Source organism: Vombatus ursinus, unplaced genomic scaffold, assembly GCF_900497805.2.
Source record: "Vombatus ursinus unplaced genomic scaffold, bare-nosed wombat genome assembly UNPS02014833.1, whole genome shotgun sequence".
Classification (NCBI taxonomy): domain Eukaryota; kingdom Metazoa; phylum Chordata; class Mammalia; order Diprotodontia; family Vombatidae; genus Vombatus; species Vombatus ursinus.
This window is the reverse complement of record NW_020954611.1, coordinates 8,445,805-8,467,907: the sequence shown is the minus strand read 5'-3', so window position 1 is coordinate 8,467,907 and position 22,103 is coordinate 8,445,805. Positions and strand designations below refer to the sequence as shown.

The following is a 22,103-nucleotide window of genomic DNA, read 5'->3' as shown; positions in this document are numbered from 1 at the left end:
TTATATCATGCTACCTTTTATGAACCACACATAAATACACATATACATATATGTGTATATACACACACCTGCACATCTTGGAATCTGTGAGAGGTTTGCAGATCTAAGTGGATACAGTGAGGATGAGAAAATCATTGGGAGTGTGGTAATATTTGTAAGAAGTAGATTTTTAACTGAGGGCAGAGGGAATGGAGGTGCAGAAGTGGGCATGCCATAGTTATGCAGAAATGCATAGATTAGAGGGGGAGATGGGATAGACAGGTTAGCAAGAAGTTATATGAATAAAAGTGGTGGGATTGTGGGGCAAAATGTATATTTTATAACTCATATTTGTACTAAAACCACATCAAATAACATCTTCCAGCCTGGACCAGGGTGGATTATTCAAAATACCTTTATAGCTATCAGCTAACAAAGTTGGCCATTTTTCTTTCTTGTTTAAGTTTGAATGCACATGCAACTCAGTACCACAGAATTCTAAGAGGGGGACTCAGAGGCATAAGAAGGGTGAAACAAGTGAGATGCCTCAAAACTAAGGGGGCACAGAAAATCAATAAAATATGTATCTACTATCTTAAGCACACTATGCCTTTAGGATAGGTAGCAGCAATTTTATATTCTTGTCTTGGTACAAAATTGCCTCTTATAAGTCATTCAAAGATCAAGGAGCTTCCAGGGAAAGACTGTCAGTCTTATTGGTTACCTTTCAGTATTTGTACCTTCTTTAAAATAAGAGGTAGCTTTATGGTCTGGAGCATTTCTAATTTATATCCTACATTTGGGGTTACTTTGTAGGCTGGATACCCCCAAGCAGCTATAATAGGTGTGACTTTTTGCAAGCCTTTACATTTGTACTTGGTCCTATTAAAGAACTGGTTAAAATTTGTGTATGTGTCTCAGAGTCATTTGGACCCTTTGAGAAAGCTGTTATCTCCCAGGACAAACTTTTATTGCCAAAGTCAAAGGGTATAAAAGTGCTGATTCACAACACTACATGAATCCCACTTGAGAAGTGAAGCAATTTTCCTGAATCTTGTATGTGTATTTTAAAGCTATTGCTATGGTGGTAAAGAAAAAACAAACAAACCCCCAAAACAAAAACAAAAGCCCCTCACACAATCAAATAGTTGCTAGATAAAATTTCAAGGAAAAAATGAGATTTTACTTACCTGAAAGTCCAATATTCTCCATTACCAAAATCTGCACTATGACTCATTTAGGTATACATACAGAAAGTCTGGACTGAAGCTGACAAAGGTCTTAAGCGACTGGACATCAACTCCCCATCCCATGGCTGCTGTGGGCACGAAGTACTTTATAGCTAGTTAGGGAAAAAAAGGTTTTGGTCTGTAAAATTGCTTTGCTATGTTATAGGACCTCTGTGTATATGTAGAAATATATATATACATATACAATATATTTCTACATGCACACTGTATATATACACATTCACACTTCTTTATATATTCACATGTATGTATGTGTATCTAGACACATATACACAATCACCCTGGGTTTAATAAATCCTATAGGCATTTATGTAAGTTAGTATAATGCTTTTATTTTGTAAGAAAGGATTGTGTTATCCTCAAAGATATAATGGAAATCAAGGGATCTGACTTCTAGGTCTAACTTTGCCACTAATTGGCTCTGTGAGCACTGAATTTAGAGTCAGATTTGAGGTTTGAATCTTTGCTCTGCTCCTTAATACCTGGAGCAAGTCACCTGACCTCTCTGAGCATAGCTCTAAACAACATTTCTAAATTTATGATCCTTTGACCTTTGTCAAATTGCTTAACTTGTCCCAAGATCATATAGTCCAACATTCTCATCTGTAAAATGAGAATCTTGGACTACATGAATTCTAACTGCCCTTCCAGCTTTAAAATTCTATATTTCATATATATTTCGGACTGTAGGAAGTTAATTGGCATCAATTATAATGTTTATAAAGATGTTTAAACAATACAAATCTATTTATTGTTATAATAAGAAGAACAAAAAATCCAAAAAAAATGTCTTTAGGCTACAAGCATTGACTTATCTGCAGAGAGATGCTTGCCAAACATGACACTACTTTAGAATATTAGTTCATTTATAAAATCTTATAAAGAAAAATGATAGGAAATTTTGATGGGTATCACCTCATAATGCAGAGAAAAACAGTAAAGGGTAAAACTAGTTTAAAGAAAGCTTGGTGAGAGACCCAACTAAACAAAGTCATCCCAGGGGCTTTTAAAAATGAAAAAATGAAAATTAAAGGACAACAAATGGAAGAAAAATGGAAAAGGTCTACAAAAATATTATAACAAACTTTTCATGAGTGAAGACAGTAGTGTTACCATACTTGGATTCTAATACCTTTGTCCCATCTGTGCTTATAGAGTGTTTAGAAATGGCACTGAAGAAAACAAATAGAAAGTAGAAAAAGACTAAGTGTACATAGAGAAGATCCATGCTGGAAGCAATACATTTGTGAGGGAATCCAAGGCTCTATTCCAAAGGAAAAGATAAGAAAGGCATGGAAAAAATCTTGGACTTTATAAATACTGAAACAAGATAACCACTGACCTATGTGCTTACATACTTTCCCTAGCTATGTTAAATTTTTATGAGAATAATCTCCACACTGATATAGGGCATGTTAGAAAAAGGATTCTAAAGGGAAAGAGGCAAAGCAATATTCCCCAACTTTTTTTTGTTGTTTAGTTGTTTCTGACTCTCTATGACCCCTTTTGGGGTTTTCTTGGTAAAGATACTAGAGTGGTTTGCCATTGCCTTCTCTAGCTCATTTTATAGATGAGGAAATTGAGGCAAACAGGCTTATCAGGGTCACACAGCTAGGAAGTGTCTGAGGCCAGATTTGAACTTGGGTAGATGAATCTTCCTGACTCCAGGCCTGGTGCTGTATCCACTTTGCCACTAAACTGCCCATTTCACATCTTTACAATTATACAACTGAGAGATGTAGAGATATAAGATTCCATAGTGTTTATTATCTGTTGATTATTTTTTAAAAATAATTTGATTTGTCTGTAATTTAGTCTTTCTAATTACTTGGGGGCACTTGGGGGACATACCAAACATCACACATTTAGTATCTGTTGGGGCAGTATCGGAACCAAGATCTCTAGTCTGCCTGTTCTTTTGTAATTTAAAAAAGTAATTTTGCAGACTAAGTCCTACCATTTCCTACAACTTGTATGTATGATTTCAGCATTATGTCTTGATTAATTTTAGCATGGGAAGATCAAGTTGTCTTTTAGTACTATATGTAATAAGTCCAACATTTTAAGTTATATTAATCATCCATTTTATGTTTTCATGACTCAAGCTTAATACTATTTATTTATCTTTCCTTTTATTTGGATACACAGTGGTCTGTTTTTGATTATTCAACGATAAATCATTTAGGTCCTTTACTTCTCTTGCTGTCATTTTATGGTGGGAAGAATGATGACGACTCACAGTTCTACAACACTTTCAGGTTTACAAAATGCTTTCTGTATATACAACAATCTGTGATGCAGGTAGTACAAGCATTCACAGAATCTTGCCATTGGAAAAGACTTCGAGGGTCATCTAGTCCAACTTCCACCTGACCAAGAATCCCTTCTACAATATCACTGACAAGGGATTATCTGGTTGCTTCTTTTTATTGATCCCTTTTATTTTTTAAAAATTTACAATCACATCACATTATGAAATGCAAAATGGATAATTTTGATTACATTAAATTGAAAAGTTTTTGCACAAGTAAATCCACGCAACCAAAGGAAGCAGAAAGCTGGGAAACAATTTTTACAGCCAATGTCTCTGATAAAGGCCTCATTTCTAAAATATATAGAGAACTGAGTTGATTTATGAGAATACAAGTCATATCCCAATTGATAAATGATCAAAGGATATGAACAGTTTTCAGATGAAGAAATTAAAGCTATCTACAATCATGAAAAAATGCTCTAAATCACTATTGATTAGAAAAATGTAAATCAAAACAACTCCAAGGAAACACATCACACCTATCAGATTGGCTAACATGACAAAACAGGAAAATGATAAGTGTTGGAGAAGATGTGGGAAAATTGGAACACTAATGCATTGTTGGTGGAGTTATGAACTGATCCAACCATTCTGGGGAGCAATTTGGAACTATGCCCAAAGGGCTATAAAAATGTGCATACCCTTTGACCCAGCAGTACCACTTCTAGGTCTGTATCCCAAAGACAACAGAAAAATGGGAGAAGCACCCACATGTACAAAGTTATTTATAACAGCTCTTTTTGTGGTGGCCAAGAATTGGAAATTGAGGGGATGCCCATCAATTGGAGAATGGCTGAACAAGTTGTAGTATATGAATGTAATGGAATACTATTGTGCTGTAAGAAACAATGAGCAGCAGACTTCAGAAAAACCTGGAAAGACTTGTATGGTCTAATGCTGCGTGAAGTGAGCAGAACCAGGAGAACGTTTTACCCAGTAACAGCCACATTGTGCGATGACTAACTTTGATAGACTTACTTCTTCTTAGCAATGCAAGGATCTAAGAAACTCCAAAAGATTCATGATGGAAAATGCCATCCACATCCAGAAAAAGAACTATGGAGTCTGAATGCAGATTGAAGCATACTATTTGCTTTTTTTGTTGTTTTGTTTCTTCTTTCTTGTGGTCCCTTCCATTGGTTCTAATTCTTCTTTACAACATGACTAATGTGAAAGTATGTTTAATAAGAATGTATATGTAGAGCCTGTATCAGATTGCATGCCATCTCGGGGTAGGGAGAGGAGAGGGAGGGGGAGAAAATTTGGAACTCAAAAATCTTATGGAAGTGAATGTTGAAAACTAAAAATAAATAAATAAAATTTAAAAAATTTATAATCATATCTAGATATACCCTTACCTATCCAATGAACTGCTCCTTGTGACACATTAAAAAAATCCCAGCATAACAGTTAAACAAAATCAATTGACATACCAACCCTATATGACAGCATATGTGATATTCCAATCCCATGTTCTCCCCACCTCTCTAGTGAAAGGACGGAGGTGCATTTCTTCATCTCTTTTCTGGGGCCAAAATTAGTCATTATAATTACATAGTGTTCGGTTTTATTTTATTGATTTTTTTTATATTGTAGTCGTGCATATTATTTTTCTGGTTCTGCTTACTTTACTTTGCATCAGTTAGTAAAAGTCCTTTCATGTTTCTCTAAATTCCTCATATTCACAATTTCTTGTGTGTGATAGTATTCCATTACATTCATATACCACATGACTAAATATACCTCAATGTAGCTTCCACCAATTATATATGCATACATATACATATTTGTATATATAACACACACATATACATATATACATCTGTATTTATTCACTTGATCCTTCTAGTTAATTAATTAACAGTGTGCTCCTTGGAGAAAAAAAGAGGATCATCATAGCTCCTGCCCAGCTGAAGAACAAAGCCATTTTGCATGGATTGAAATGTGAATTTTGTCGGGATGCACCTTCCAAGGAAAGGGGGAGGGGAGACCTGCAAATGTTGAAGGAGGCCTCTATAAGATCTGCTGTTAAGTGCAGTAAAGCAGCTGTTGGGAGAGGACACCTGGTGTAATGGATAGAGAGTTGGCCTTGGAGTCAGGAAGACTTGTATTCCAGTCCTGCATCTGACATATATTGGTGGTATGAGCCTTGACAAGGCTGAATCTCTATGTACTACAAGCAACTCTAAATTGTCCAATAGTTGGTGAAGATCAACTCATCTTTTTTGCTAAGATGAAAGTGTAGGGTATACAATGAAAGGCATTAATTAAATTAGTAGAAGGGAGGGCAGATTGTGGGAGGTGGTAATTGGAAGGAAAATACTTTTGATGATTCACAGGATGGAAGGAGAGAGAGCAAGAGAACAAGAGGGAGGGAGAGGGGAGGAAAGAGAGAAAGAGAGAGAGAGAGATGGGGGGCAATAGGATGGAGGGAAATACACAGTAATCATAACTGAAAAAAATTTTACATCAAGTTTCTCTGATAAAGGTCTCATTTCTCAAATATATAATAAAGAACTGAGTCAAATTTATAAGAATACAAATCATTCCCCAAATGATAAATGGTCAAAGGATATGAACAAGCAGTTTTCAGATGAAGAAATCAAAGCTATCTATAGTCATGTGAAAAAATGCTCTAAATCAGTATTGATTAGAGAAATGCAAATTAGAACAACTCAGAGGTACCATCACACTCCTGTAAGATTGGCTATTATGACAGAAAAGAAAAATGACAAATGTTGGAGGGGATGTGGGAAAATTGAGATACTAATGAACTGTTGGAGGCGTTATGAACTGATTCAACCATTCTGGAGAGCAATTTGGACTTATGCCCAAAGGGCTATGAAACCCTGCATACCTTTGGCCCAGCAATATTACCACTAGGTCTGTATCCCAAAGAGATAAAAGACAAAAAGGGAAAGAACTTCTATGTACAAAAAATATTTATAGCAACTCTTTTTGTGGTAGCAAAGAATTTGAAAGTGAGGGGTTGCTCATCAATTGGGGAATGGCTGAACAAGTTGTGGTATGATTGTGATGAAATACTACTGTGCTAAAAGAAATAAAGAGCAGGATGCTCTCAGAAAAACCTGGAAAGACCTGCATGAACTGATGCAAAGTAAAATGAACAGAACCAGGAGAACATGTACACAGTAATAGCAATATTGTACAATGATCAACTGTGAATGACTTATCTATTCTCAACAATACAAAGATCCAAGACAATTACAAAGAACTTAGGATGAAAGTTCTATCCATCCTGAGAGAAAGAACTGATGGAGTCTGAATGCAGATCAAAGCATACTTTCCAAAATTTCTTTATTTTTCTTGCTTTTTTTTCTTTGTTTTGGTCTGTGTTTTCTTTCACAATATGGAAATATGTTTTACATGACTGTATATGTATAACCTATATCAAATTGCTTGCCTTCTCAATAAGGGGATGGGGAAGGAGAGAGAGGATTTGGAACTCATTTTTAAAAAACTAATGTTAAAAACTGTTTTTTACATGTAATTGGGAAAAGTAAAATATCAAACAAAAAATCATTAAAAATTAATAAAGTGGCTCCTTTTGGTTGCTTTTCATGGTTGCTTTTCTTTTTTATTATTTTTTAAACTTTTTCACGGTTACTTTTCAAAGTTTGATTGTCAACCAGCCGTTTGGAAGTTGGAGAACATTGTTTCCTCATAGATTCACTGTTACAGATGTAAGTTAGGTTCCTAGACTAGGGCATAAAAGCCTAGTTAATCCACAAGGCAGTTGAACTTTTAGTAGTAATTATAGTGCTGTGTCTAAAGCTTCCTTGGGGCCTAAGCCCTAGGTCTACTAAATCCCTTTGAACCCTGAAAATCTCAGCATACTGATGCTCCTTGAGTTCAGTGGAAGGGAGTGGGATAGATGGTGATTCAATGAATTACTTTTTTTTTTTTAGGCAATTGGGGTTAAGTGACTTGCCCAGGGTCACTCAGCTAGTAAGTATCAAGTGTTTGGTCTGAGGTCGGATTTGAACTCAGGTTCTCCTGATTTCAGGGCTGGTGCTCTATCCACTGTGCCACCTAGTTGCCCCCAGTGAATGACTTGCGGGGACCTTTGGTGACAGCAGGCTCAGGCAACAGCTCAGTTCTATGGACTAGTCCTTTCTAAGGTTGGCGTGCTTAGATGGAGGACTGCCTCTAACCAATGGCTATCACTGTGTAGGACAGATCCTGTACATTCTTTCTACAATTGAGGTTTAGAATAAAAGGCTAGGATGAGAACTCTGCATTTCTACCCACAATCTGACTTTTTAATTAAGAGCTTGTTGGATGGAGTCATTTATCTCTGTGCTCCAGTTTCTCTAGTTTGGTACCTTTAGTGGTTTAGTGGGCCTGGAAAGACTCATCTACCCGAGTTCAAATATGGCTTCAGACACTTACTAGCTGTGGGACCCTGGGCAAGTTACTTAAGCCTGTTTGCCTCAGTTTTATCACCTGTAAGAAAAAAAGCTAGAGAAGGAAAGGGCAAGTCACTCCAGTATCTTTGTCAAGAAAACCTCAAATTGGGTCATAAAGAGTCAGACACAACTGAAAAGAAATGAATGATCTTCAGAAGAAAAAGCCAGTAGGATTAGCTAACTTCATGTTTATTGAGTATTTTTAAGACTCCAGGAAGAAAGACGCCTTACAAGGGCAAAATATTAGAACATTCCTCTGATCTAGGGGATTATTTGTAGAGGTTCCTCAGTGAGTTCCCTGAACTCAACATTTTTTGTGTTGGCCAGATTGGTGAGAGGTATAAAGAACAGTTTTGTGGTTCTGGACAATTAACATTGTTCTTATAATATATGAGAAACAAGACCCCTATTTAGAGATTTCTATCACAATTTAAAGAAACCTTTACCAGGTCACTTGAAATTCAAAGATGTCACTGGAATACTATGTTCTCTTTGTGAGTCTTTTGGAAAAAATGCTAGACAAGGCCAAATACTGAAAATTCCCAAAGGGATCATTGGGAGACATATTTAAATCCTCATAGTAACATGGTAGGACTATTTAGCAGTTTAGTAAGGGAGGGGGGAAAGGAAAGAGACAGAGAGAGAGAGAGAGAGAGAGAGAGAGAGAGAGAGAGAGAGAGAGAAGGGAAAGAAGGAAAGGAGAGGAGAGAGAGGAAGAAAGAAAGCCATTGTATCTTTCTATCAGTGAAGACTTATTTCCAAGTTCTCCTTATATTCACTGGTGGGGGTGGTGGATACAGCTGTCATTTCTTTTGAAAAAGGAAGTCTATGCATCATCTTCTAGAACTGAATGCCATATAGTACAACAATTTGTTGATTTTTTTTTTTGCCAGGGGTTGCAAAAGAATAGGAAATGTACTATTGGAAAATAGTGCTAAGAAATCAAAAACATTTTTGTGTCTACTAAGGGCTCTTGGATTAGTCTTCTGAAAGAGAGAACAAACTTAAATGTCCCCTGAGTTAACAAAGCCAAATTTATCCAAAGTGTGTAAGAGTGTAAGTGTGTAATAGTGAGGCTATTATTTTCTATTAGTAGAAAGTAAAGAGTCAGATTAGATAACTCCTATGATCCCTTCTGGCTCTAAATCTATGCTCCTGTAACTTCCCAAAAGTTTTCTAATTACCTTTTATGAAAAATACCTCAAATTCCCAGAAATGTAAGGCTTCTATCCTCTCTATAAAATTGACTCAGTGTTTGTTTATATCCACAAATCCATTCACTTTTCATTCAGATATTATTTCTATTCTATTTTAAAATTCAATTCATCTGGAGGGAGATGTTTGCTTTGTGTCATAGTGATTGAAGTTGAAGTGGCAGATTTGACAACAGTGAATAGCAGTGTGTAGTCTGTCCTCAAAAATCTTCAGGGACAAATCAATGGAACAACCTAGATTAGCAAGAATCAGAAACAATCAAACTCGATAACAGTATTTGAGAAACAACAGAATATAAACTTCTTGGGGATAGATTCATTATTTGATGAGAACTGCTGAGACAATAGGAAAGTAGTTTAAAATTTTTTAAATAAATGCTTTGACTAGCATTTTACACCATATACTTCTGGCTGCCATTTTTAAAAAATATAGTATGCTTCATGAATTTGCATGTCATACTTGTGCAGAAGCCATGCTAATCTTCTCTGTATTTTTCCAATTTTAGTACATATGCTACTGAAGCAAGCTCATGGCTGCCATTTCTAAACCACTCAGTCTGGCCATCATCCTTATCTTCCCCTCATCCCCACCAGATTCTTATACTCTGCCATTGGAGCTAACTTGGGCTCTGATTTATCCCCTTTTGATTTATCTTGATCAGGATCAATTGCCCACATTCACAAGCCATTTCACATGTAGTACTCCTCTTTTTAGCCCTCCTTTTAGTGTGGTATTCCTCCTAATAGAATGTAGGGTAGGGATTATTTTGTTTGCTCATATTTGTAACCCCATGATTTGCATACCACTTGGCCTATAGTAAAAGCTTAATAAATTCTTTTTCTCTTCTCTTCCATTGTCTTTTCTCACTTCACCTCCTTCATCTTACTTTTTTTCTCTCTGTCTCCGTCTTTGTCTCTCTGTGTCTTTCTCTGTCTTCCCCATAATAAATTCAGGGGATATTTGACAAATATAGAGGGTCACATCATTAAACAAAACACTTGGAGCAAAATAAATAGCCGTAAAGTTGTAGAAAGTACTCATCTAGAAAAGATTGCTTCCGGGAGGAGCCAAGATGGCAGAGGGAAAGCAGTGACTTGCTTGAGCTCTCCCCCAAAACCCCTCCAAATACCTATAAAAAATGGCTCTAAACAAATTCTGAGGCAGCAGAACCCACAAAAAGACAGAGTGAAACAAATTCCCAGCCAAAGACAGCCTGGATGGTTGATCGGAAAGGTATATTGCTCTGGGCTGGGAGAGGAGCGTGGGGCGGTGTGGGCACAGGCCGCAGCAAACCTGGAGCAGGCCGCAGAGGACTGAATCACTGGCAGCTGTGGCGATTTCCAGACTTCTCAACCCACGAATGCCAAAGACAACATAGAAGGTCAGTGGGAAAAGTCTGACTGCAGTGAGAAAGGAACTAAGTCTCAGCCGCCCCCGGGGCTGCAGCTGTTTCCTGAGCTTCTGGCCCACAGACTGAGGGGGAATCGAGTGGCTGATCAGAGGCAGATTGCAGGGTTCTCTTTGCCAGTGCTGAGGCAGAAGCAGGAATCTCTTGCCTTTCTGGTGCTTGGATCTGGGTCACAGTTCTGAGGGGCGGACCTGGGGTGAGAAGGAGTGCTGGCGTGGTGGAGCTTGTTGTGGCAGTGGAGAGGAAACACCTCGCCCCTTATCATACCACCTTGGAAGAACTAAAAATTTTCAGGTCCCTAGAAGTATCTCTGAAAAAAGCTGTACAAACCCCCGAAGCTTGGGACAGTACATTCTCCACATTGGAAGCAGACTTTTACCTTAACAAAGAGCTTAAAACTCAAGTAATTGACTGGGATCATGAGTAAGCAGTGCAAAAAGAGTCAGACTATATTATCTTACTTTGGTAACAAAGAAGATCAAAACATACAATCAGAAGAAGACAACAAAGCCAAAGCACCTACATCCAAAGCCTCCAAGAAGAATATGAATCAGTCCCAGGCCTTGGAAGAGCTCAAAAGGGATTTTGAGAAGCAAGTAAGAGAAGTAGAGGAAAAACAGAGTGATGCTAAAGGAGACCCAAAAAAAATACTGAAGAAAATAACACCTTAAAAAATAGCCTAACTCAAATAGCAAAAGAGGTCCAAAAAGTCAATGAGGAGGAGAATGCCCGAAAAAGCAAAATTGGCCAAATGGAAAAGGAAGTCCAAAAGCTTACTGAAGAAAATACTTCCTTAAAAATTAGAATAGAGCAATTGGAAGCTAGTGACTTTCTGAGAAATCAAGACACTGTAAAACAAATCCAAAAGAATGAAAAATTAGAAAACAATGTGAAATATCTCATTGGAAAAACAACTGACCTGGAAAATAGATCCAGGAGAGAGAATTTTAAAATTATTGGATTATCTGAAAACCATGATCAAAAAAAGAGCCTAGACACCGTCTTTCAAGAAATTGTCCAGGAAAACTGCCCTGATATTTTAGAACCAGAGGGCAAAATAGAAATTGAAAGAATCCACTGATCTCCTCCTGAAAGAGATCCTCAAAGGAAAACTCCTAGGAATATTGTAGCCAAATTCCAGAGTTCCCAGGTCAAGGAGAAAATATTACAAGCAGCCAGAAAGAAACAATTCAAGTATTGTGGAAACACAATCAGGATAACACAAGATTTAGCTGCTTCTACATTAAGAGACTGCAGGGCATGGAATATGATATTCCGGAGGGCAAAGGAGATAGGATTACAACCAAGAATCACCTACCCAGCAAAACTGAGTATAATCCTGCAGGGGAAAAAATGGACATTCAGTGAAATAGAGGACTTTCAAGCATTCTGATGAAAAGACCAGAGCTGAATAGAAAATTTGATTTTCAAATACAAGACTCAAGTGGAACATGAAGAGGTAAACAGGAAAAAGAAAATCATAAGAGACTTATTATGGTTGAACTGTTTACATTCCTGCATGGAAAGATGATATGTGTAACTCATGAGACCTTTGTCAGTATTAGGGTAGTTGGAGGGAAAAAAATTATATGTACATATATATAGATATAGATAGATAGATGGATAGATAGATAGATAGATAGATAGATAGAGGGCACAGGGTGAGTTGAGAATGAAGGGGTCATATCTGGAGAATAAAATTAAGGAGTGAGAGAAGATTATACTAGGAGAAGGAGAAAGGGAGAGGTAGAATGGGGTAAATTATCTCACAAAAAAACAAAAGAAAAGGTTCTTACAGTGGAGGGGAAATGGGGGAAGGTGAGAGGGAATGAGTGAATCTTATTCTCATAGGATTTGACTTAAGGAGGGAATAACATACACACTCAATTGGGTATGGAAATCTGTCTTACCCTACAGGAAAATAGGGGGACAAGAGGGTAGGGGGATGATAGTGAGGAGGGCAGATTGGGAAAGGGGGTAATCAGAAACAAGTACTTCTGAGGAGGGACAGGGTCAAAAGAAAGAATAGAATAAATGGGGGTAGGATAGGATTAAGGGGAGAAGAGTTAGTTTTTCACAGCATTTCTACTATGGAAGTGTTTTGCATAACTACACATATATAACCTATATTTAGTTGCTTGCCTTATCAATGAGGGTGGGTGGGGAGGGAGTAAGGGAGAAAATTTGAAACCCAAAGTTTTAAAAACACATGTTTAAAAAAAATGTTTTCACTTGGAACTGGGAAATAAGAAATACAGGAAATGGGGTACAGAAATCCATCCTGCCCTACAGGAAAATTGAAGGGGAAGGGGATAAGAAAAGGGGGGGAGAGACAGAAGGGAAGGCAGACTAGGGGAAGGGATATTCAGAATGCATGCCATCTTGGGGTGGGGGGAGGGGTGAGATGGGATGAAAATTTGGAACTCAAAATCTTGTGGAAGTAAATGTTAAAAACAAAAAAAAAAGAAAAATTACCATAAAAAATTAAAAAAAGAAAACAAAACAAAACAAAAGAAAAAAAGAAAGTACTCATCTAGAATTCCTTTTGGACCTTATCACCAAGGGATGGGGCTTAGTAGGAGCAACATCTACCAGATAAGCAAGATTAGTTTTTCCTTAAAATGTATTGAAACAATCCTCGTGAATTAATTGACTCATGGGACTCAGGCCATGTCACTGATACAGTCTCCTAGAGGTCTGAATACAAAAGCCAGTTCATGAAGAGGTAAGAGTTGCTCTCCCTCAGGCTTGATTGACTTGCTAGTATGGCCAGCACAGAGCTAGGGAAGCTGAGCTCAGCTAAATTAATTCTGTGACCTTGCTGAGTATCTTTTCCATGCTATGGCTAAGTAAAGTTTTGGTTAACTGTTAGATGATCTTTGAGTGTCTCATTTCATTCTAATACTAAATGTGAAGCACCAGACACCAGCCTGAATCAAGCATGGCCTCTTTCATTTGTTTTTTTAAGATGATATCAAATGATACTTTATTGTAACATGCCACCTATAAAAATGACCACTGTATATATACATTTTTTATATTTTGAACTAGGCATTCAAGTAATTTTGTAATTTTCAGATGTCTACAGTTAGAGGGCCTTAATTATAATGAGTATTTCTGTACCTTTCTTCAGGGCATATGTTCCATTTTTATCCTTTTTTTAATTAATAAATTTATTTTTAGTTTTCAATAATCATTTCCATAAGCTTTTGAGTTTTAAATTTTCTCCCCCTCCCTCCCCAAGATGGCGTGCAATCTGATATAGGTTCTACATATACATTCCTATTTAACATATTTTCACATTAGTCATGTTGTAAGGAAGAATTAAAACCAATATGAAGAACCACAAGAAAGAAGAAACAAAACAAAACAAAACAGAAGGGGAAAAACAGAGCAAACAGTATGCTTTGATCTGCATTCAAACCCCATGGTTCTTTCTCTGGATGTGGATAGCATTTTCCATCATGAGACTTTTGGAGATGTCTTAGATCCTTGCATTGCTGAGGAGAGCTAAGTCTATCAAAGTTAATCATTGCACAACATGGCTGTCACTGTGTACAACATTCTTCTGGCTCTGCTCATTTCACTCAGCATCAGCCCATATAAGTCTTTCCAGGTTTTTCTGAAGTCCACTTGATAATCATTTTCTCTCTCTCTCTCTCTTTTGCTTTTTGGTGAGGCAATTGGGGTTAAGTGACTTGCCCGGGGTCACACAGCTAGTAAGTGTCAAGTGTCTGAGGTCAGATTTGAACTAAGGCCAGAGCTCTATCCACTGCACCACCCAGCTGCACCACTTAGAAATGACGAGCAATTTTGCATAGCACAATAGTATTCCATTATATTTATATAACACAACTTGTTCAGTCATTCACCAATTGATGGATATCCCCTCAATTTCCAATTCTTTGCAACCACAGAAGAGATGCTGTAAATACTTTTGTACATGTGGGTCCTTTTCCCATTTTTCTGATCTCTTTGGGATATAGCCCTTGAAGTGCTATTGCTGGGTCAAAGGGTATGCACATTTTTATACCCCTTTGGGCATAGTTCCAAATTGCTCTCCAAAATAATTGGATCAGTTTACAACTCCACCAACAATGCAATTTTTCCACATCTTCTCCAACATTTATCATTTTCCTTTTTTGTCATGTTAGCCAGTCTGATAGGTGTGATGTGGTACCTCAGAGTTGTTTTGATTTGCATTTCTCTAATCAATAGTGATTTAGAGCACTTTTTTCATATGACTATAGATAACTTTAATTTCTTCATCTGAGAACTCCCTGTTCATATCCTTTGACCATTTATCAATTGGGAAATGACTTGTATTCTTATAAATTTGACGTAGTTCTCTATATACTTTAGAAATAATGGCCTCATTCATTTACAGGCGATACTAGAGATGGCAGTGATATACAGGGAGGGTGGGTGGAAGTAATAAAACTGGGCCCTATGTGGCTCCAACATGTCCTCAGGTATAAGCCATGGAGAACAAAAGAAATGCTGACTCCTATCAACCATATCCCAGTGAAGAAAGTTGGAACAATTCTCCTAGAGGACAAATTCACACCCAAATACAATCCAGAGGTTGACTCATTAGGGGTGAGAGATTATAGGCCACCCATAGGCCCAGAAATGGTACTTCAGGCCACTGGGGCTGGCTATATACACATGCCCACAGTGAGTACCAAGATGCAGGGTACAGAAATACAGCAGGTCACGGGAGAAATATCAGGAATGGAAAGGCATTTATCAAGTGCTTACTATGTGTGCTATGCGTCCAGGTCTCAGGTTGACATATTATATTCCTGGGGTAATGGGGGAGGAAATTACATGTTACCAGATGATATCTACTGATGGAGTATACCCCAGCATGTGAGATTGTTTTATGTATTCCTATGTGATCTTTATGTTTTTAATACTGTGTGCAGTTATTATGAAGCCTGATTAGTATTTCCTGAACTGAAATCCCATGATATGTACCTGGATACAGGGGAGTTTTATCAAGATATATGGTCTCTGATGGTGGAGCAGGAAAATGATAGGAAGAAAGAAAGACTTGCCAGTCAGTTGTAAGTCACTCACTTAGGAGTCAGTAGTGTTAGTATATTCCTGAGACCTCTGGGCAAGGACAAAAGTCATGAGCTTCAAGGGGCAGGAAGCAGACACAACAGAAGCCTGTTGTCCTCAGATTCTATTTTCTGAAGGGGGGATGCCCTGATCAACTCCATGTGGAGAAAGAAAGCAATACCCTTTGCTGGGCATCAGCTTTTGCTTGGGTTATTGAGTTGAACCAAGAGGAGTCGCTGAAAGCCTGGATCTTTCCTACACAAATAAAGTTTAGATAACTTTAGAACTTCCCAGTTTATTTGAGCTTAGGGCTTGAGCCAATAGAGATGCCCTTATTTCCAGAATAGCCCACGCTGAACCCAGTAACCTGTAGGAACTCCAGAGTGGATTGTTTCCTGGTTGTTGTTCAGTTGTTTCAGTCATGTCTGACTCTTTGTGACCCCATTTGGGGTTTTCTTGGCAAAGATACTGGAGTGGTTTGCCATTTCCTTCTCCAGTTTATTTTACAGATGAGGAAACTGAGGCAAACAGGGGTAAGTGACTTGCCCGGGGTCACAGAGAGGCCAGATTTGAATTCAGGAAGAGGAGTTTTCCTGACTCCAGGCCTGGCACCCTATCCACTGTACCATCTAGCTGCTTATTTTCTGGTTAGACAGATTTAAGGTTGCCCAATTTTTGTTCTATAGCTGTATCTATTAGCCAAATGGTATTTACTGAGTATCTACCAGTGCAGAGTACAATACTAGTGGGGAAATGCAAAATAATTAGTAGTCACTGTCCCTGCCCCCAAGATATTTATAGTATAGTTGGGAAGACATATGGAACAACTAAAGAAACATTTATAGCTCCAGTTAATTAACATAGTACAATCTGAGGACATACATACTAACCAGTAGAAGAGAGACTGAGTAATAGTGTTGCATTGTTATTTTAAAGGTAAACGAAATTCTGGTGGGTTTAAACAGTTGCTCCATCATATTCAATAGACCTAATTAGACTGGAGCACCATGCTAAATTTTGGGATCCAGGATTTAGTGCCCAGGAATTTGAAGAGGGTCCAAAGGAAAGCCACAAAGATGATTAAGAGCTGGAGCATAAGATGTGTATGAGAAAGTTTAAAGGAATAAGATTAGTCATCTTGGTTAGGGCATGATCTGATGTTAGTCTTATAGTATGGAATGGTACATACATGTACAATCTTCTTTTATCCATTTCATTTTGTATATGAAAGTGCTTATTTTATTTCTTGTTTGTTAAGTTCAAAACTGTTTTTAAAAAAATTAAGAAACAGAATGTTGACCAGTAGTTCTCCATCTTAACTAAGGATTGTACTGACTTTGCATATATTCTGTATTTGCTTTTCTGTGTATATGTTATCCCCCTTCCTCCCTGCCACCCCCCCTTAGGATGTAAGCTCTTTGATAACAAGTATTTTTATTTTTATATTTCATGCTCTCTCCCCCTCACTCTTCTCACCACCCTCACCCTGGGACATAGTAGGTGTTCAACACATGCCTATTGAATGATTGAGTGAATGAATGAATAATATAAGAGATATAGGTGAATATAGCCATATAGTTTTGATGAATATCAGGATCAGAAAAATGAATTTCCGATTAGAGAAGTGACATATTTGACTGGGAGATTGTGGAGTCTCTTTCCCTGGAGATGTTAAACAGGGGAGAGAACATCTGCTTGGGATGGTTTAAATGTGGTACAGTCTGAAAACAAGATGGGGACAGGATGAACTAGAGACTCTCTGGGTTCCAGGAACTCTGAGATCCTCTGACTCCTTAGACTTCAAAGAATACCTCCTCTTAGTTCTTGACCCATGCTTACAGCTGTCGAGTGTTGGTGAACTCATCCAAAGTTTTGTCCCTCTTTTGACCTCTGGTTGGAACATTCAAAGAAGTTTCCCCATTTCAATTTAAAAAGCAGCAATAAAACAGACCAAAGATCACAGTTTTTACCTTCCTTGTGTTGCATTATTAATAATAATAGTAATAATGATGATGGTGATGATGTAACTTTTTAAAGAGTAAAAGACAACTGTAACAAATAAAAACAAATGGCTGTTAGAAGAGAAAGATGAAAGATCCAGAAGCCATCCGTGGAGAAGAGAACATGTGATAGGCAAACTACTAAAAGTCCTTAAGGAATGTTAGTGGGCATGAAATGTAAAACAATGCAAATGACTTCAGGCATCAGTTACTAGGTAACTAGGGGCTTCCCATGAATGGGAAGGAGCACCAGACCAGCTTGTAGTAGAACAGTTGCAACTATTGAGACAGGGAGTCATGTGACAGTGTTTGGGCTGTAGGACCCAAATCTTTGATCAATATGTCCTTTTGTTCCTGTATACAATGATTACAATGGGAATGATTCTTCCTTCAGTCGTGCTCATAGGGCACTCATGTATTGAACATATCCAATGCTTGAGATGGGATGGGGGGGAGGGGAAAAGAAGAAAGGATAAGAGAGAGGAATGCAGGATGCCTGGGCAAGATGCCACTGTTTATGGCTAACAATATAAAAATCTTCTTGTGGTAGGTCTCAAGGATGAAATGTTTTCTATGAGTGTTTTGGAAGACACCGTCCCCTTGCCTCTAGCCTACTTTTCCCCTATCTCTTTCCGTTGCTGATAGTTCTTATCTCTGTGAAGGAGAAATAGATTTATAACTTGGAGTTAAAAGTAAATTTCAAGCAGTAAGGGCCTGATGAAAGAAGAAATTAGTTATCACAATGACTTGGAGCTAGAAGATGGGTATTTGGTTCCACTACCCATGTGATCTTATGCAAGTCACTAACTTCACTGAGCCTCAGTTTCCTGATAAGTTAATTGAAGATAATAATTCCTGTTGGGCCAGACTCACTGGATTGTGAAGTGAAACAAAAGAGATAATGAATGAAAGTGTTTTATAGCCTTAAGGGGCTATACAAATCTCAGTTCATAGAACTGATGGCTAGACTAAGATGGCAGTCCTGGCTTTAACTTTGCTTACCTGTGTGGCCGTGGATGGGTTACTTGAGCCTTAGTTTTTTGTCTTTAGAATAGGAATAGCAATACCTGTAGGGCCCACCTTTCTGTGTTGTTGTGAGACTAAAATTAAATGACATAGGTCAAGCATTTTGCAAACTTGAAAGCATTGGATACGTACATATCAAGGTAAAAAAAATATAAATTATCAATAGTTTAGGAAGGACAGGAGCTCTTCAAATAGTATCTTAGAATTTGAAATTTGACTCTATAAAAACTTGAGTGTGAATTTTCTCTATATTATTGTGAAATCCTTGTTATGCTTTCTCTAGAAACACAATTCTATTCCATTGGGTTATGCTTACTCCTTCAGATGGGAACCAAATGATTCCAGAACTTTATTCCCTTTATTCCCTGATAGACAAGCTCCTTTCTGGATGATGCTTCTTGTAGGTCTAGATTTACTTTCATGACATCTCAGTAGCTTTTTCCCAGAGGGCTAGTATTTTTGCCTGTCATAGAAGCTACATTCTCTTGGCATTTACATTTACTCAGCAGAGAGAGAGGGAAATATGGGGGATGTGGAACAATTATGCTAGATTTTCCAAAGAAGGGAAGAAAAGCCCTGCTGAACAATTCCCTATTGTTGTCTTGAGACAATATGGTTTAGTAGAAGGATGGCCTCAGAGTCAGGAAAACTTAGTTTGGAATTCTGTCCTGGAAACCTGTAAACTGTGTGACCAAGAGCAAATTTAACCTCTCCAAGCCATAGCTTCCTCATCTGTTAAGTGGGGATAATAATACCTATAATATCTACCTACAGTGTTGTTGAGAGGCTCAAGTGATATACAGTATATAAAGATCTTTGTTGGATGTTATTTTTAGGGACATGAAAATACTGTGTAAATATAAGTTCTTATTGTTGGTATGTCAGTTTCCTATGGAGAAATTAGAAGTGTGAAAAATTGCCCTGTATTACTAATGATGCCTCTCACACTTTTGAGGAGTGTTCCATACTCTCCTCTAATGGGACCCTTAGTTCCATTGCTATGGGACTTTTTCTCCCTTTCCTGTCACATACTCCTTTCATCTGTGAATAGCATGAGATGGAGGGGACATATTCTTCATGTGAAGAAGTACCTTCTCGGTCAGATTCAGGATGCAGGAAATCCTCTTTTGAGCAAAAAGTGTCACACTCCTCAGACAATTAATAGCTCAGTGACCCTGGACAAGTCACTTAACCCTGTTTGCTTCAGTTTCCTCATCTGTAAAATGAGCTGGAGAAGGAAAGAGCAAACCACTTCAGTATCTTTGCCAAGAAAACACCAAATAGGGTCATAAAGTGTCTGCCACAACTGAAAACAACTGAACAACAAAAAAGGTATGTAAAGAACTTTATAGATATTATCTAATTTTTCCTCACAACAACCCTGGGAGGTAGGTGCAATTTTTTTTTTTTTTTTTGGTGAGACAATTGGGGTTAAGTGACTTGCCCGGAGTCACACAGCTAGTGAGTATTATATGTCTGAGGTTGGATTTGAACTCAGGTCCTCCTGATTCCAGGGCCAGTGCTGTATCCACTGCACCACCTAGCTGCCCCAGTAGGTGTAATTTTTATCCTCATTTTACAGATGAGGAAACTGAGGCAGACAGTGGTCTGGGAGGTAGGTGCTATTTTTAGTCCCATTTTGCAAATGCCAAACCTGAAGCAGACAGAGGTCTGGGAGGGAGGTGTTATTATTATACCTGTTTTATAGATGAGGAAACTAAGGTAGACAGAGGTTGAGTGACTTGCCCAGGGTCACAGAGCTAGCAAGTATATGAGATCGAATTTGAACTCAGGTCTTCCTGACTTTAGGTCCAGTGCTCTATGCACTGCTCCACAGGGACAACAATAACTGTACTTTTACAGGATACTCAGAGGGTTGTTGTGAAGGAAGTACTTAGTAAAGCTTAAAGCATGAGTTATTAAAGTATTTGTAGAGCTACAAGTTCAAAGCTGCAAATGTGAAATGCAATTATTTCCTGAGGCAGCCAATTCTGCTTCTGTTTTTGTTCTTCCTCACATTAAGCCTCCATCATCCTCTCTGCTACTTCAATCCAGCCCCCCGACTGCTTAGAGTCAGAACAGGTTTCTGGGATTTGAGAAATACCACGAGATCCCACCCAGCCCCTAAGGTATTCCCTGCCAGCTCAACACCGTACCATAAACAATAACCATTAGGAGCATTCTTTTGGAATAGCCACATTATGCTCTGTGGATGTTATCATGGACAAAGAAACCTAACTATAAGTCTCTGTTAGTCAGGCACAACGTGCACTTTGGGCCTCTCCAATGGCCTATTGGATACTTCTCGTGAAAACCAGAAATCACTACCTTCCCATTAGTGAGTCTTTCCATCCAACTTTCCTCTCACTTTGGATGGTTCCGTTATTCCCTCTGTCACCCAGGTTCAAAGCCTCTGAATCATCTTGGTGGCTTACTTTTCCCTACTCCCTCCCACACAGTTGTCAAATCCTATTACAGTATCTCTTGAGACTGACTACGCCCTCTTTTCTACTCCTACTATGACCCCGATTCAGGCCTTCATCGCTTCTTGGCTGGAATATTGTAAGAGTCTCTCCTTGGATTCCCACCCCCAGGCTTTCTCTTCTTCAGCCTAGCATGCACACAGGGGGTCAACAGAAGCTTCCAGCTCTGACTCGTCATTTACCTGCTCACAAACCTTTGCTGGTTCCCTCTTATCCCCCTAATACCCAATAAGAACTCTTCAGCCTGACATTTAGGGATGCATGATATCCTGCATGATATCCCTCCACCCGACCTTTTCAGTCTTACTTCACAGTACTTTTTTCATACATCCTATGCTCCAGCCAATTCAACCTGTCCTCTCATGCCTCTGAGATCACAGAGGCTATTTCTTGGTCCTGGAACACACTTGCTCCCTATCTCTGCCTGTTGAAATATTCTTCCATCAAGGCTCGATCTCAATTCTACCTCTTCAGAAATTCTTGTTTGACCTATCTCTACTTCCCCTACTCCAGCTCAGGGTGATGTCTCCCCTCTCTTTCCAAATGTACTTTGTCTAGATCTCTCCATTGACCCTATCATCCTATATCATGTTTATTTGTGCAATGTCATAGCCACCGTATTAGAGTATCGGCCCCTTTAGAGACGCAGGGGTTATGCCCCAGCACCTAGCACAGGATCTTGTATGTAGAAGGCACTTAAAAATGTCCAATTAAAATGAGACTCATTCACTTAACCTCAATTGCCTAAAAATAAATAAATAAATAAATAAAATGAGACTTACCAGGGATCAATTGAAATAGAGTTTATGACTAGAAAGTTGGCTTTCATTGGTCCAAAATCAGTCATTGTTGAGCCTAACAATGCACAGTCCATTGACTTTCAGTCTGCCTCAGTGGAATGAATAAAAATATCTCCATATATTTTATTTTT

The 22,103-nt window shown here is 38.2% G+C and overlaps 1 non-coding gene across 1 annotated transcript; it reads right to left on the bottom strand.

The window, feature by feature from the left end:
• Positions 1–9,610: 9,610 nt before the first annotated feature.
• LOC114026239 lies at positions 9,611–9,713 on the bottom strand. Its single transcript, XR_003567107.1, has one exon. It is a non-coding gene; the product is annotated as a U6 spliceosomal RNA (small nuclear RNA).
• Positions 9,714–22,103: the final 12,390 nt, after the last annotated feature.